Genomic DNA, 19,172 nt, shown 5'->3' with positions numbered 1-19,172 from the left:
ATGAAATACCATGTCATCTGAGAAAAGAGAGAGTTTGATTTCTTCTTTGCCAATTTGAATACCTTTTATTTCTTTTTGGTGTCTGATTGTTGTTGCTAGGACTTCTAGTACTATGTTGAACAATAGTGGTGAGAGTGGGCATTCTTGACGTGTTCTTGATCTTAAGGGAAAAGCTCTCAGCTTTTCCCCGTTGAGGATTATATTCGCTGTGGGTTTTTCATAGATGGATTTTATGAAATTGAGGAATGTTCCCTCTATCCCCATACTTTGAAGAGTTTTAATCAGGAAAGGATGTTGTATTTTGTCAAATGCTTTTTCTGCATCAATTGAGAGGACCATATGGTTCTTCTCTCTCCTCTTATTAATGTGTTCTGTCACATTGATTGATTTTTGGATGCTGAACCACCCTTGCATCCCAGGGATGAATCATCCTTGGTCGTGGTGGATGATCCTTTTAATGTATTGTTGGATCTTATTAGTTAGGATTTTGTGGAGGATTTTGGAATCCATATTCATCGGGGATATCAGTCTGAAATTCTCCTTTTTGATGGGGTCTTTGCCTGGTTTGGGGATTAAGGTAATGCTGGCCTCATAGAATGAGTCTGGAAGCTTTCCTTCTGTTTCTATTTTTTGAAACAGCTTCTGAAGAATAGGTATTATTTCTTCATTGAATGTTTGATAGAATTCCCCAGGGAATCCATCCAGCCCTGGACTCTTGTTTTTTGGGAGGTTTTTGATCACTGCTTCAATCTCGTTACTGGTTATTGGCCTATTCAGGTTGTCTATTTCTTCCTGTTTCAGTCTTGGGAGTTTATAGGTTGCAAGGAAGGCATCCATTTCATCCAAATGGCTCAGCTTATTGGCATATAGTTGTTGATAATAATTTCTAATAACTGTCTCTATTTCCTTGGTGTTAGTCATGATCTATCCCCTTTACTTCATAATTTTATTAATGTTGGTCATTTCTCTAGGAACTACAGAAGACTCATGAAAGAAATTGAAGAAGACATAAAAAGATAGAAAAACATTCCATGCTCATGGATCAGAAGAATTAACATTGTTAAAATGTCTATGCTAACCAGAGCAATCTATACTTTCAATGCCATGCCAATCAAAATTTCAATGACATTTTTCAATGTGCTGGAACAAACAATCCTAAAATCTGTATGAAATCAGAAAAGACCCCAAATCACCAAGGAAATGTTGAAAAAGAAAAACAAAGCTGGGGACTTCACATTGCCCAATTTCAAGCTATATTACAAAGCAGTGATCACCAAGACAGCATGGTACTGGCACAAAAACAAACACACAAACCAATGGAACAGAATAGAGAACCCAGATATAGACCCTCAACTCTATGGTCATGTAATCTTCGACAATGCAGGAAAAAAATATGCAATGGAAAAAAGTCTCTTCAATAAATGGTGCTGGGAAAATTGGACAGCCACATGCAGAAGAATGAAACTCGACCATTCTCTAACACTATACACAAAGATAACCTCAAAATGGATGAAAGACCTCAATGTGAGACAGGAATCCATCAAAATCCGAGAGGAGAACATAGGCAGTAACCTCTTCAACATTGGCCACTGCAAATTCTTTCAAGGTACATCTCCAAAGGCAAGGGAAACAAAAGGGAAAATGAACTTTTGGGACTTCATCAAGATAAAAAGGTCCTGCACAGCAAAGGAAACAGTCAACAAAACAAAGAGGCAACCCACAGAATGGGAGAAGATTTTTGGAAATGACACTACAGACAAAGTGCTGATATCCAAGATCTATAAAGAACTTCTCAAACTCAACACCCAAAAAAACAAATAATCTAGTCAAAAAATAAGCAGAAGATATGAAAAGACACTTTTCTGAAGAAGACATACAAATGGCTAACAGACACATGAAAAAATGTTCATCATCATTAGCCGTCAGGGAAATTCAAATCAAAACCACATTGAAATACCACCTTACACGAGTTAGAATGGCAAAAATGGACAGGAAAAGAAACAACGAATTTTGGAGAGGTTGTGGAGAAAGGGGAACCCTCTTACACTGTTGGTGGGAATGCAAGTTGGTACAGCCACTTTAGAAAACAGTGTGGAGGTTCCTCAAAAATTAAAAATAGAGCTACCCTATGACCCAGCAATTGCACTCCTGGATATTTACCCCAAAGACACAGATGTAGTGAAAAGAAGGGCCATATGCACCCCAATGTTTATAGCAGGAGTGTCTGCAATAGTCTAACTGTGGAAAGAGCTGAGATGCCCTTCAACAGATGAATGGATAAAGAAGATGTAGTCCATATATACAGTGGAATATTACTCAGCCATCAGAAAGGATGAATACCCAACTTTTACATCAACATGGATGGGACTGGAAGAGATTATGCTAAGTGAAATAAGTCAAGCAGAGAAAATCAATTATCATATGGTTTCACTTACTTGTGGAACATAAGGAATAGCATGGAGGACATTAGGAGAAGGAAGGGAAAAATGAGGGGGGGATCTGGAGGGAGAGATGAACCATGAGGAACTATGGACTCTGAGAAACAAACAGGGTTTTAGAGGGGAGGGGGAGGGGGGATTGGTTAGCCTGGTGATGGGTATTAATGAGGGCACGTACTGCATGGAGCACTGGGTGTTATACGAAAACAATGGATCATGGATCACCACATCAAAAACTAATGATGTATTGTATGGTGACTAATATAACATAATAAAATTAAAAAAATAAAAAATAAAATTGCTCTAAAAGCAATAAGATATTTATGAATAGACCTAATCAAAGAGATGAAATACCTGTACTATGGTAACTATAAAATACTGATGAAAGAAATTGAGATGACATGAGAAAATGGAAAAATATCCCCTGCCCATGGATTACAAGAAAAAAACATAATTAAGATATCTCTACTACCCAAAGCAATCTATACATTCAATGCATGTTTATTAAAGTACCATCAGCATTTTTCACAAAGCTAGAACAAACAATTACTAAAATTTGTTTGCAACCACAAAAGACCTCAAATAGCCAAAGCAACCTTGAAAAAAGAAAGCAAAGCTGGAGACATCACAATTCTGGACTTCAAGTTATATTACACAGCTTTAGTGATCAAAAGAGTATGTTACTGGCACAAAAATAGACACATAGATCAATGGAACAGAATAGAAAACCCCAAAATGTACCTGGAACTATATGGTCAATTAATCTTACACAAGGGAGAAAAGAATATCCTATAGCTAAAAGACAGTATCTTCAAAAAACAGTGTTGGAAACACTGGACAACAATATGCAAAAGAGTGAAAGTGGACAAAATACACAAAATAAATTCAAAATGGATGAAAGATCTAAATATGAGACTTGAAATCATAAAAATCTTAGAGGAGATTAAGATTTTTAATCCTAAAAATTACAATCCTAGAAATTACAATAGGCAGTAACCTCATTGACATTGGCTGTAGCAACTTCTTTCTAGACATGTTTCCTGAGGCAAGGGTAAAAAAAAAACAAAAATAAACTACTGGGACTTCTTCAAATTAAAGGCTTCTGGGGTGCCTGGGTGGCTCAGTCGTTAAGCATCTGCCTTTGGCTCAGGTCATGGTCCCAGGGTCCTGGGATCAAGCCCTGCATAGGGCTCCCTTCTCAGCCAGGAGCCTGCTTCTCCCTCTCCCACTCCCTCTTCTTGTGTTCCCTCTTTCGCTCTGTCTCTCTCTGTCAAATAAATAAATAAATAAATCTTTAAAAAAAATAAATAAAAAGCTCTGCACACTGAAGGAAACAATCAACAATACTAAAAGGCAACCTATGCAATGGGAAAAGATACTTCCAAATGACCTATCTGATAAGGGGTTAGTATGCAATATATATAAAGAATTTATAAAACTCAACTCTCCCAAAATGTATAATGTAATTAAAAAATGGTCAGAAGCCACAAATAGATATTTTTTTCACAGAAGACATCCAGATGGCCAACAGACATGAAAAGATGTTCAACATCATTCATCATCAGGGAAATATAAATCAAAAATACAATGAGATATTACTTCACACATTTCATAATGACTAAAATCAACAACACAAGGGCCAATAGATGTTGGCAAAGATATGGAGAAGTGGGTGAGAATGCAAACAGGTACAGCCACTCTGGAAAACAGTATGGATGTCCTTCAAAAAGTTAAAAATAGAACTACCATATGATCTAGCAATTGTACTACTAAGTATTTACCCAGAGGATACGGTAATACTAATTTGAAGGGATACATGCACCCAGATGTCTATAGCAGCCTTATCAACCATAGTCAAAGTATGGAATGAGCCCAAATGTCCACTGACTGATGAATGGACAAAGATATGGTGTGTGTGTGTGTGTGTGTGTGTGTGTGTGTGTGTGTGTGTGTGATGGAATATTACTCAGCCATAAAAAAGAATGAAATTTTGCCATTTGCAACAACATAGATGGAGCTAGAGAGTATTGTGTTAAATGAAATAAGTCATAGAAAAACAAATACTATATGATATCACTCATATTTGGAACTTAAGAAACAAAACAAACACTTATACGGGGAAAAGTGAGAGGCAAACCAAAGAACAGACTCTTAAATACTGAAAACAGATTCTGGAGGAGAAATTAAGCTAGTGAGTATGTAGGAGACCCTAGGCTTGCTTTGTCCCTTAAACACAGCTAAATAAATATCAAATCCATTTTATACACCTAAGAAATCAATCTGAGGACTGAAAAAACAAAACTGCACATCTACAGAGAGAGAGGGAGAAGCAGCAGGCAGGGAATTGCACACACACACACAAAAACCTTCCCCAAAACCATTGACTGGGAAAAGGAGAAGGGCTGACTACTACCAGTTATTCTAAGAAACAGAGTACAAAGTCTGAAGTTTTAGAAATCTGTGCCATCTCTGGAGTCATGTCTGGTGGGCTTAGCAGTGCTCCTACAGGGAAGGAGGGCAGACCTGGGAGAAGACAGTGTGGTATGAGGATACCCTGGGTTGCATGGGGAGAAACATTTCCCCTTCTTGGAGTGCTTTAGGGACTGGTGGCACAGCCTCTCCAGGGAGAGAAGAAATGGTGGTGCCAAAATGCTGCCCCCATTCCCCAGCAAAGAAACAAAGACACTGGCTGAGGGCAGCAAATCTTGGTGCCAGCTTTTTCTGTGCTTTACCATAGACTCCGAATCACTGCATGGTCATGTGACTGCTTTTCTGGGATAAACTGGCAAATGGCAAAAATGGGGCAAAACTCTCTCCCAGAGGATCAGTATGGGTCTGTGCCACACAGGTCCATAACATTTGGGGTTTTGAAACCCACCCACATTCCTGAGACAAAACACACACAAAAAAAGTGCCACCTGGCAGGCAGATGGCTTGCACACAGACAGGGTGAAGGAATGGATATGACAGAAGCCAGGACACAAGAAGGGTGATTGTTTGTTCTTCTGTGAGGGCTTCCTGATGAGTGGCAGGTGCAAACTCCCCACTCCAGGGACAATTCCATTTACCCACACCCTGCCCATCCGCACTAACTAACCTGAGGGATCAACACAGCACGCCCAATGGAGACCAGAGTGGCTTACACCAAGCCCCAATCCCCTGTACCTGTAGATGCATCTCCACTAGGACAAGTCTGCCTGAGAATCAGGGCAGCAGGCCACCCCAGCAGAGGACCAGCACAACACCTCACATGCACCAAGTGTACTGATCATAGAGTGATGCAAAACTTCAGTTCTAGGGGAAATAAGGTCTAGCTTCTCCTTCTCCTCCTCCTCCTCCTCCTCCTCCTCCTCCTCCTCCTCCTCCTCCTCCTCCTCCTCCTCCTCCTCCTCCTCCTCCTTCTTCTTCTTCTTCTTCTTCTTCTTCTTCTTCTTCTTCTTCTTCTTCTTCTTCTTCTTCTTCTTCTTTCTTCCTCTTCTTCTTTTTGTATCTAGCTTCTTTTAACAAGCAGACTGAAATACACCTAGTTAAAACTTGACACAGCGGACCAGGTCCCAATACCCTCCACTGCACGCAAGGAGAAACTGCAGAGGACTTACCTGGGGGAAGGAACAGCCAAAACACAACAGGAGAGTGCATATAAGACCTCTTGCTATTTTTTTTTCTTGGACCTCTTCTTAATATACCCATTATTCTCAGGAGCAGGAATATAACAGGTTTTCCTAACAATCACACATAAAAAACAATGACTTAGACAAAATGACAAGACAGAGGAAATCAACCCAAAAGAAACAAGAAGAAGAAGTAGTGGCCAGGGATTTAATCAATAGATATAAAAATGAGATGTATGAGGGCGCCTGGGTGGCTCAGTTGGTTAAGTGACTGCCTTCAGCTCAGGTCATGATCCTGGAGTCCCAGGATCGGGGCCCGCATCGGGCTTCCTGCTCGGCAGGGAGTCTGCTTCTCCCTCTGACCCTCTCCCCTCTCATGCTCTCTCTCTATCTCATTCTCTCTCTAAAATAAATAAATAAAATCTTAAAAAAAATGAGATGTATGAAACCAAATTTAAAGCAACAATTATAAGGATACTACCTGGGCTTGAGTAAAATATAGAAAACATTAAAGAATCTCTTAGTGCAAAGATAAAAGAATGAAAAACTAGTTAGGCCGAAATTAAAAATGCTGTAACTGAGATGCAAACCTGACTGGATAACATGACAATGAGGTTGGATGAAATAGAGGGATGAATCAGTGGTATAGAAGACAAAATTAGAAACTAATGAAGCTGAAAAGAAGAGGGAAAGAAAGTCATTGCATCACAAATGTAAACTTAAGAAACTCAGCTACTCTTTAAAGTGTAATAACATTCATATCAGGGGAGTTCCAGAAAAAGAAGAGCAAAAGGTTTATTTGAACAAATTATAGGTGAAAACTTCTCTAACCTGGGAGAGGAAACAGATATTGTAATTCAAGAAGCACAGAGATCCCCATTAAATTTAATCGGAGCTGACCATCACCAAGACATATCAAGGTCAAATTCACAAAATAGACAAGGAAAGAATTCTGAAAGCAGAAAGGGGGAAAAAAAGTCCTTAAAGTATAAGGGAAGACAGATCAGGTTGGAAGTAGATCTGTCCACAGAAATGTGGCAGACCAGAAGAGAATGTCATGTTATATTCAATTTTTTGAATGGGAAAAATATGCAGCCAAGAATTCTTTATCCAGCAAGCTTGTCATTCGGAATAAAAAGAGAGATAAGGAGTTTCCCAGACAAACAAAATTAAAGGAGTCCCTGACCACTAAAGTAGCCCTGCAAGAAATTTTAAAGGGGACTCTTGAGTGGGGGAAAAAGATCAAAAGCAGCAAAAACTAGGAAGGAACAGACAACATCACCAGAAATGGCAACATTACAGGTAACATAATGGCACTAAATTCATATCTATCAATAATCATTCTGAATGTAAATGGACTAAATGCTCCAATCAGAAGAACCATCTATAAAATAAATGGATAAAATAATGAGACTTACCTATATGCAGCCTCCAAGAAACACATTTGAGACCTAAAGATACCTGCAGATTGACAGTGAGGAAATAGAGAACCATCTATCATGCTAATGATATCAAAAGAAACCCAGAGTATCCATGCTTACAACAGCAAAGTAGATTTTAAACTAAGGACTGTAACAAGAGGTGAAAAAGGGCACTGTATCATAATAAAGGAGTCTATGCAATAAGAAGATCTAACAACTGTAAATATTTATGCTGCCAAAAAGGGAGCACCCAAATATATAAAACAATTAATAACAAATATAACAAAACACATTGATAACAATAAAATAATAGTAGGGGACTTTACTACCATACTTAGATCAGTGGACAGATCATCTAAGCAGAAAATCAACAAGGAAACAATGGGTTTGAATGACATACTGGACCAGATGAAATTCAGATACATTCAGAACATTTCATCTAGAGCAGCAGAATACACATTCTTTTCCAGTGCACATGGAACATTCTCCAGAATAGACCACAGACTAAGTCACAAATCAGGCCTCAACAAGAAGAAATGATTGAGATCATGCCATGCATATTTTTAGATGAAAGCACTATGGAACTTGAAGTCAATCACATATACAAAAAATGGAAAGATCACAAATATACTGAGGTTAAAGAACATCCTACTAAAGAATGAATGGGTTAACCAGGAAATTAAAGAAGGAAAAAAAATACATGCAAACAAATGAGAATGAAAAAAAAAAAAGATACTCAAGGACCTTTGGGATGCAGCAAAGGCAGTCCTAAGAGGGAAATATATTGCAATACAGGCCTATCTCAAGAAGCAAGAAATTCAAAATACACAACCTAAACTTACACCTAAAGGAGAAAGATAAAGAATAGCAAATAGAGCCTAACACTACTAGAATGGAAATAATAAAGATTAGAGCAGAAATAAGCAATATGGAAACAAAAAGAACAGTAGAACAGATCAACAAAACTAAAAGATGGTTCACTGAAATAAATAATAAAATTGATAAACCCTGAGCCAGATGTATCAAAAAGAGAAGAAAAAGAACCTAAATAAATAAATAAAGCCATGAATGAAAGAGGAGAGAACACAACCAACACCACAGAAATAAAACAATTATATAATATTATGAAAAATTATATGCCAAAAAATGGGGCACTCTGGAATAAATGGACAAATTCCTGCAAACATACAAACTACCAAAACTGAAACAGGAAGAAAAAGATAATTTAAACAGACCAAAACCAACAAAGAAATCGAATCAGTATAAAAAAATCTCCCAACAAACAAAAGTCCAGGGCCATATGGCATCCCAGGGGACTTTTACCATACATTTAAAGAAAAGGGAATACCTCTCCTTCTGGAACTGTTCTAAAAAAATAGAAATGAAAGGAAAACTTCTAAAACCCTTCTATGAAGCCAGCATTACCTTGATTCCAAAACCAGGCAAAGAACCCACGACAAAGGAGAATTACAGGCCAATGACCCTGATGAAGATGAGTACAAAAATTCTCAACAAAGTTCTAGGCAATCCACTCCAACAGTACCTTAAAAGAATTACTCAACACTATCAAGTGGGATTTGTTCCTGGGCTGCAGGGGTGGTTCAATATTTGCAAATCAATTAATGTGATACACCACATTAATAAAAGAAACGGTAAGAACCATATGATTCCCTCAATAGATGCAGAAAAAGCATTTGACAAAATACAGTATCCATTCTTGATAAAAAACTTCAACAAAGTAGGGATAGATGGAACATACCTCAACATCATAAAGGTCATATATGAAAGACCCACAGTTAATAGCATCCTTAATGGGGAAAAACTGAAAGCTTTTCTTCTATGGTCAGAAAAAAGACAAGGATATCCACTCTCACCATTGTTATTTAACATAGTACTGGAAGTGCTAACCTTAGCAATCAGACAACAAAAAGAAATAAAAAGCATCCACAAGCAGAAAGTTTAACTTCTGCTTCTGTCAAAGCAGAAGTTAAACTTTCACTATTAGCAGACAACATGATACTCTATGTAGAAAACCCAGAAGACTGCACCAAAAATTGCTAGAATTGATGCACAAATCCAACAAAGTTGCAGGATATAAAATCAATGTACAGGATATAAAATCAATGTGTAGAAAACCCAAAAGACTCCACCAAAAATTGCTAGAACTGATGCACAAATCCAACAAAGTTGCAGGATATAAAATCAATGTACAGTAGTGTAATTCCTTAAAATCAAGGAATCAATCCCATTTACAATTACACCAAAATCCATTAGATATCTAGGAGTAATTTTAGCCAATGAGGTAAAAGATCTGTACTCTGCAAATTGTAGAACATTTATGAAAGATATTAAAGATGACACAAAGTAATAGAAAAATATTCCATGCTCATGGTTTGGAAGAATAAATATTGTTAAAATGTCTATACTGCCCAAAGCAATCTACACATTTAATGCAATCTCTAATAACACCAGTATTTTTTGTAGAGCTAGAACAAACAATCTTAAAATGTGTATGGAACCAAAGAAGACCCTGAATAACAAAGGCAATTTTGAAAAATAAAAGCAAAGCTGAAGCCATCACAGTTCTGGACGTCAAGCTATATTACAAAGCTTAGTGATCAAGACAGGATAGTACTGGCACAAAACAGACACATAGATCAATGGAACAGAATGGAATACCCAGAAATGACAAACAGCTATGTGGTCAACTAATTTTCGACAAAGCAGAAAAGAATATCCAATGGAAAAATAAATGTCTTCAATAAATGATGTTGGAAAAACTGGACAGCAAAATTCAGAAGAATGAAACTGGACCACTTTCTTATACCATACACAAAAATAAATTAAAAATAAATAGAAGATCTAAGTGTGAGACAGGAAGCCATCAATACCCTAAAGAAGAACACAGGCAGCAAACTCTTTGACTTCATCTGTAGCAAGTTCTTACTACATACGTCCCCTGCGGCAAGGGAAACAAGCAAAAATGAACTATTGGGACTTTATCAAGATAAAAACTGCACAGTGAAGGAAACAATCAAAAAAACTAAGAAGCAGACTCCAGAATGAGAGAAGATATTTGCAAATGACATACCTAATAAAGAGTTAGTATCCAATATCCATAAAGAAATTATCAAACTTAATACCCAAAAAACAAATAACCCAGTGAAGAAATGGGCAGAAGACATAAACAGTCATTTCCCAAAGAAGACATCCAGATAAGTAAGAGACACATGAAAAGATGTTAAACATCACACATCAGCAGGGAAATACATATCAAAACCATGATATCCCCTCACACCTATCAGAATGGCTAAAATTAACAACACAAGAAACAACAGATGTTAGCAAGCATGTGGAGAAAGGGGAGCACTCTTACAGTTTTGGTGGGAATGCAAACTCGTGCAGCCACTCTGGAATACAATATGAAGGTTCCTCAAAAAGTAAAAAATAGAACGACCCTATGATGCAGTAATTACACTACTAGGTATTTACCCAAAGTTTGATTTGAAGGGATACATTCACCCTGACATTTATATCACCTTTATCAACAATAGCCAAACTATGGAAATAGCCCAAATGTCCATCAATTGATGAATTAAGAAAGGAGAGCTGTATATAACAGCTGGAATATATATGTATATAATGAATATTACTCAGTCATGAAAAAGTATGAAATCTTGATATTTGCTATAATGTAGATGGAGCTAAAGTGTATTATGCTAAGTGAAATAAGTCAGTCAGTATAAGACAAATATCACATGATTTCATTCATAGGTGAAATTTAGGAAACAAAACGAATGAACATATAGAAAGGGGGAAAAAGAGAGAGGGAAACAAACCATAAAAGACTCTTATCTATAGAGAACAAACTGAGGTTTGATGGAGGGAGGTGGGTTGAGATTGTACTGAAAGGGTGATTCATATTAATGAGGGCATTTGTTATGATGAGCACTGTGTGTTTTAAATAAGTGATGCATCACTAACTATACTCCTGAAACCAATATACAGTGTATGGTAACTAACTAGAATTTAAATAAAGATTTTGGGGGAAAAAAACCTATGGAGAACAAACTGATGGTTACCAGAATGGATGTTGGTGAGGGGAGGGGTGGGTTAAGTATGTGATGGGGGGGTGCCTGGGTGGCTCAGTCGGTTGAGGGTCTGACTCTTGATTTTGGCTCCATGTTGGGCTCCGCACTCAGTGGGGAGTCTGCTTCCTCTCTCTCTCTCTTCTCTCTCTGCCCTTCCCCCTGCTCATGCACTCTTTCTCTCTAAAAATAAATAAACAAATATTTAAATAAGTGATGGGGCTTAAGGAGTGCACTTGTGATGAATAACAACTGATGTATGGAAGTATTGATTCATTATATGGTACAACTCAAACTAATATTACACTGCATGTTAACAAACTGGAATTTAAGTAAAAACTTAATAAAATTTCCAATCAACATTTGAGTTTACTGCATTTTATCATATTACTACTAGGTATACACACCCATTTTTAATATTATACTATTTCCTCACCTCCAGTACATGGAAGTTATAATCGTATATTTGACTCCCATATTAGTCAGTGTTCTCCAATGAAACAGAACCAACAGGATATGTGTCTCTGTATGTGTAGGTGTGTGTGCATGCGTGTATATACACAAGAATTGACTCACTTGTTTTTATACCTCACAAGTCCAAAATCTGTAAGGTAAGCAAGCAGGCTGGAGACCCAGAGAAGAGATGGTATTGCAACTGAAGTCCAAGACAGTGTAGGAGCAAAATTCCATTTTCCTCAAAGGACCTCAGTCTATTTTCTGTTAAGGACTTCAACTTATTGGATGAAATCCACCCACATTATAGAGGTTAATATCTACTCAAAGATTACAGATTGAAATATTTATCTTGTCTAAAAATACCTTAAGTGGTGGGGAGGAGCAAGATGGCAGCGGAGTAGGAGACCTAAATTTCATCTGGTCTCAGGAATTCAGCTAGATAGGGATTAAACCATTCTGAACATCTAAGAACTCAACAGAACATCGAAGAAAAGAATAGCAGCAACTCTCTGAACAGAGAAGCAACCACTTTCCTGAAGGACTCTTCTGATCTGTTTAGTGTATATTTTTCTGGGGACGTTGTTACCCTGTTAGCATTTTGTTCTCTCATTCATCTATTCTCCTCTGGACAAAATGAAAAGATGAAAAAAATCACCTCAAAAGAAAGAAAAAGAGGCAGTGCCAACTGCCAGGGACCTAATCAATATGGAAATTAGTAAGATGTTGGCACTAGAGTTCAGAATGATGATTTTAAAAGATACTAGCTGAGCTTGAAAAAAGCATGGAAGATATTAAAGAAACCCTTTCTGGAGAAGTAAAAGAACTAAAATCTAACCAAGTTGAAATCAAAAAAGCTATTAATGAGGTGCAATCAAAAATGGAGGCTCTAACTGCTAGGATAAATGAGGCAGAAGAGACAATTAATGATATAGAAGACCAAATGATGGAGAATAAAGAAGCTGAGAAAAAGAGATAAAAAACTACTGGATCATGAGGACAGAATTTGAGAGATAAGTGATAACCTAAGACGAAACAATATTAGAATAATTGGGATCCCAGGAGAAGAAGAAAGAGAGAGGGGGGCAGAAAGTATATTGGAGCAAATTACAACAGATCACTTCCCTAATTTGGGAAAGGAAACAGGCATCAAAACCCAGGAGGCACAGAGAACCCCCCTCAAAATCAATAAAAATAGGTCAACACCTGACATCTAATAGTAAAACTTACGAGTCTCAGAGACAAAGAGAAAATCCTGAAAGAAGCTCAGGAGAAGAGATATGTAACCTACAATGGTAGAAACATTTGATTGGCAACGGACCTATCAACAGAGACCTGGAAGGCCAGAAAGGACTGGCATGATATATTCAGAACACTAAATGAGAAAAATATGCAGCCAAGAATACCATATCCAGCTAGGCTAGCACTGAAAATAGGAGAGATAAAAGGCTTCCAGGACAAACAAAAACTAAAGGAATTTGCAAACACAAAACCAGCCTTACAAAACATATTGAAAGGTGTCCTCGAAGGAAGGAGAGAGCCTAAAAGTAACATAGACTAGAAAGGAACACAGACTGTTACTATACAGAAACAGTCACCTTACAGGCAATACAATGGCACTAAATTCATATCTTTCAATAGTTCCCCTGAATATAAATGGGCTAAATGACCCAATCAAAAGACACAGGCTATCAGACTGGATAAAAAAACAAGACCTATCAATATGCTGTCTGCAAGAGACTCATTTTAGATCCAAAGACACCTCCAGATTGAAAGTGAGGGGTTAAAAAATGATCTACCATTCTAATGGACACCAAAGAAAAGCTGGGGTGGCAATCCTTATATCAGACAAATTAGTTTTTATAGCAAAGACTATAAAAAGAGACGAAGAAGGACACTATATCATACTTAAAGTGTCTATCAAACAAGAAGATCTAACAATTGTAAATATCTATGCCCCTAACATGGGAGCAGCCAATTATATAAGGCAATTGATAACAAAAGCAAAGAAACACATTGACAACAATACAAAAATAGTGGGGGTTTTTAACACCCACCTCACTGAAATGGACAGATTATCTAAGCAAAAGAACAACAAGGAAATAAAGACTTTGAATGATACAATGAACCAAATGGACTTCACAGATATATTCAGAACATTCTATCACAAAGCAACGGAATACATATTCTTCTCTAGTGCCCATGGAACATTCGCCAGAATAGATCATATCCTAGGTCACAAATCAGGTCTCAACCTGTACCAAAAGATTGGGATCATTCCCTGCATATATTTGGACCACAATGCTTTGAAACTAGAACTCAATCAGAAGAAGAATGTCGGAAAGAACTCAAATACATGGAGGCTAAAGAGCATCTTACTAAAGAATTAATGGGTCAAGCAGGAAATTAAAGAACAATTTAAAAAATTCAAGGAAACCAATGAAAATGAAAACACAACTCTTCAAAACCTTTGAGATGCAGCAAAGGCAGTCCTGAGAGGAAAGTATATAGCAATACAAGACTTTCTCAAGAAACAAGAAACGTCTCAAATATACAACCTAAACCTACACCTAAAGAAGCTGGAGAAAGAACAGCAAATAAAGCTTAAACCCAGCAGGAGAAGAGGAATAATAAAGATCAGAGCAGAAATCAGTGAAATAGAAACCAAAAAAAAAAAAACAGTAGAACAGATCAACAAAACTAGGAGTTGGTTCTTTGAAAGAATTAACAAGATTGATAAACCCCTGGACAGACTTATCAAAAAGAAAAGAAAAATGACCTAAATAAATAAAATCATGAATGAAAGAGGAGAGACCACAACCAACACCAAAGAAATACAAACAATTATAAGAACATATGAGCAACAATATGCCCGCAAATTAGATAAACAAGAAGAAATGGATGCATTCCAAGAGATGTATCAACTACCAAAACTGAACCAGGAAGAAATAGAAAACCTGAACAGACCTATAACCACTAAGGAAATTGAAGCAGTAATCAAAAATACCCCAACAAACAAAAGACCAGGGCCAGATGTCTTCCCAGGGGAATTCTATCAGACATTTAAAGAAGAATTAATACCTATTCTTCTGAAACTGTTCCAAAACATAGAAATGGAAGGAAAATTCCAAACTTATTTTATGAGGCCGCCATTACCTTGATCCCGACACCAAAGACCCCATTAAAAAGCAGAATTACAGATCAATATCCTTGATGAACATGGATGCAAAAATTCTCGCCAAAATACAAGCCAATAGGATCCAACAGTATGTTAAAAGATTACTCACCACGACCAAGTGGGATTTATCTCTGGGCTACAAGGTTGGTTCAGCATCTACAAGTCAACCGATGTGATACATTAATAAAAGAAAGAACAAGAACCATATGATCCTCTCAATAGATGCAGAAAAAGCATTTGACAAAGTATAGCATACTTTCTTGATCAAAACTCATCAGAGTATAGGGATAGAGGGTACATACATCAATATCATAAAAGCCATCTATGAAAAACGCACAGTGAATATAATTCTCAACGGTGAAAAACTAAGAGCTTTCCCCCTAAGGTCAGGAACACGGCAGGGATGTGAACTCTCACCACTGCTATTCAACATAGTACTAGAAGTCCTAGCCACAGCAATCAGAACACAAAAAGAAATACAAGGCATCTGAAAAGGGAAAGAAGAACTCAAACTCTCACTCTTTGCAGATGATATGATTCTTTAGGTGGAAAACCCAAAAGACTCCACCCCAAAACTGCTAGAACTTATACAGGAATTCAGTAAAGTGGCAGGATATAAAATCAATGCATAGAAATCAGTGGCATTCCTATACACCAACAACAAGACAGAAGAAAGAGAAATTAAGGAGTCGATCCCATTTATAATTGCACCCAAAACTATAAGATACACAGGAATAAATCTAACCAAAGAGGCAAGGAATCTGTACTCAGAAAACTATAAAATACTCATTAAGGAAATGAGGAAGACACAAAGAAATGGAAAAACATTCCATGCTCAGGGATTGGAAGAACAAATATTGTGAATATGTGAAAGCTACCTAGAGCAATCTACACATTTAATGCAATCCTGATCAAAATACCATCCACTTTTTTCAAGGAAATGGAACAAATAATCCTAAAATTTGTATGGATCCAAAAAAGACCCCGAATAGCCACAGGAATGTTGAAAAAGAAAAGCAAACCTGGTGGCATCACAATTCCAGACTTCAAGCTCTATTAAAAAGCTATAATCGGGCGCCTGGGGGCTCAGTTGGTTAAGCGACTGCCTTCGGTTCAGGTCATGATCCTGGAGTCCCAGGATCGAGTCCCACATCAGGCTCCCTGCTCAGTGGGGAGTCTGCTTTTCTCTCTGACACTCTTCCCTCTCGTGCTCTCTCTCTCTCAAATAAACAAATAAAATATTAAAAAAAACCTGTAATCATCAAGAGAGTATGGTACTGGCACAAAAACACACACATAGATCAGTGGAACAGAATAGAGAGCCCAGAAATGAACCCACAACTCTATGGTCAACTAATCTTTGACAAAGCAGGAAAGAATGTCCAACGGAATAAAGACAGTCTCTTCAACAAATGGTGTTGGGAAAATTGGACAGCCACATGCAGAAGAATGAAACTGGCCCATTTCCTTACACCACACACAAAAATAGACTCAAAATGGTTGAAAGTCCTAAATGCGAGACAGGAGTCTATCAAAATCCTAAAGGAGATCACAGGCAGCAACCTCTTCGATCTCGGCCACAGCAATTTCTTCCTAGAAACATCGCCAAAGGCAACGGAAGCAAGGACAAAAATGAACTATTGAGACCTCATCAAGATAAAAAGCTTTTGTACAGCAAAAGTAACAGTCAACAAAACCAAAAGACAACCAACAGAATGGGAAAAGATATTTGCAAATGACATATCAGATGAAGGGCTAGTATCCAAAATCTATAAAGAACTTATCAAACTCAACACCCAAAGAACAAATGATCCAATCAAGAAATGGGCAGAAAACATGAACAGACATTTTTCCAAAGAAGACATCCAAATGGCAAACAGAAACATGAAAAAGTGCTCAACATTACTCGGCATTAGGGAAATCCCAATCCAAACCTCAATGAGATACCACCTCACACCAGTCAGAATGGCTAAAATTAAGAAATGAGGAAATGACAGATGTTGGCGGGGATGCAGAGAAAGGGGAACCCTCCTACATTGTTGGTGGGATTGCAAGCTGGTGCAGCCACTCTGGAAAACACTATGGAAGTTCCTCAAAATTTGAAAATAGAGCTACCCTATGACCCAGCAATTACACTACTGGGTATTTACCCCAAAATTACAAATGTAAGGATCTGAAGGGTTACGTGCATCCTGATTTTTATAGCAGCAGTGTCCACAAAAGCCAAACTATGGAAAGAGCCAAGATGTCCATCAACAGATGAATGGGTCAAGAAGATGTGAGATACACACACACACACACACACACACACACACACACACACACACACACACACACACACAATGGAATATTATGCAGCCATCAAAAGGAATGAAATCTTGCCATTTGCAATGACGTGGATGAAACTGGAGGGTATTATGCTGAGCGAAATAAGTCAGTCAGAAAGAGACCTGTATCGTATGATCTCACTGATATGAGGAATTCTCAATCTCAGGAAACAAACTGAGGGTTGCTAGAGTGGTGGGGGGGGTGGGGTGGCTGGGTGATAGACATTGAGGAGGGTATGTGCTATGGTGAGCACTGTGAATTGAGTAAGACTGTTGAATCACAGACCTGTACCTCTGAAACAAATAATACATTATATGTTTTTTTAAAAAAATGAAGAAGGAGATAGCAGGAATAGAAAAATGAAGGGGGGGAAATAGGACGGGTAGACGAACCATGAGAGACTATGGACTCTGAGAAACAAACTGAGGGTTCTGGAGGGGAGGAGAGTTGGGGAATGGGTTAACCTGGTGATGGGTATTAAAGAGGGTACGTAGTGAATGGAGCACTGGGTGTTATACACAAACAATGAATCATGGAATACTACATCAAAAACTAATGATGTAATGTATGGTAATTAACATAACATAATAAAAATAAACAAATAAATAAAAATACCTTAAGTGTAAGTAACATCAAGACCAATGTTTGAACAAATATTTTAGGAAAGTAGATATATTGACACATAGAAATAAACATCACTTTTTCTAAAATATGATTTGACCAAATAAAATGTATTTGTCCTTTTAATCTTTTATATGTGTCAATCCCAATCATCTTTATTTTTTGTTCTCTGAATTTGTCCTAATATTTCCAAGATTGATTCCAAAGCATCAACTAATCATAATTTTTGTAGAAAACAATAACTCACAGGCAAACAAAGCAGCAATGTGAACTTGCTTAAAAAGCCAATCAGTCAAAAATATAGTCTCAACTATAAATATAGGGCTAAATGCACAAACCATTGATCTATTACAAACAAAGAAAAAAAGTGTCAGCCCCCCTTCTTATTGTATATTACCCTAGAACTCTGACTTTTAAATGATTTCCTACATTTACTATGCTGCCACCATAGCAAAGAACATCTACCATCACAGCATGATTGTGAAAATGATGTATGATATGCTTTTGTGATTTGCATACTGTGTATAAGAACTTGTAATAGAGCCATGAACTACAGAATAGAAGGTTGGCATATCTGTTGGGTATTTCACCATTTATATTTTTAAATTTTCTTATTACACGGTGGGGTCTAATGTTGAAAGGCACATTTTAAATGGAGAATAAATGCTTATTTACAATTTAAAATTGTTCAGTTAATAAACAACGAATATATCTTGTTATATTGAGGAAACAAATTACATGATAAATTACATGAAAGTTTTTGACTATTAAAAAATTGCTCCTGTTTTAGTTTACCACATATAGGTATTCTTCACTGGATATTTAGAGAAAAAAAGTCATTGCTCAAAAGTATTTGCACTACTATTCAAATGGACTGACTTATATGACAGCAATTAACAAATGCTGAAATTATCTCAGTTCAGTTTATTAACTAACTGAAAATATTTTCTCTAGGTAAAAGCATAGTTCACAGATCCATTCAAAGATATAAATTTTAATTGGAATCAAATTCTATGAGACTGCAGATTTAGCCA

This window comes from Zalophus californianus, chromosome X (assembly GCF_009762305.2).
Source record: "Zalophus californianus isolate mZalCal1 chromosome X, mZalCal1.pri.v2, whole genome shotgun sequence".
NCBI classification, from domain to species: domain Eukaryota; kingdom Metazoa; phylum Chordata; class Mammalia; order Carnivora; family Otariidae; genus Zalophus; species Zalophus californianus.
The sequence above is the reverse complement of the archived record's forward strand: the minus strand, read 5'-3'. Positions refer to the sequence as shown.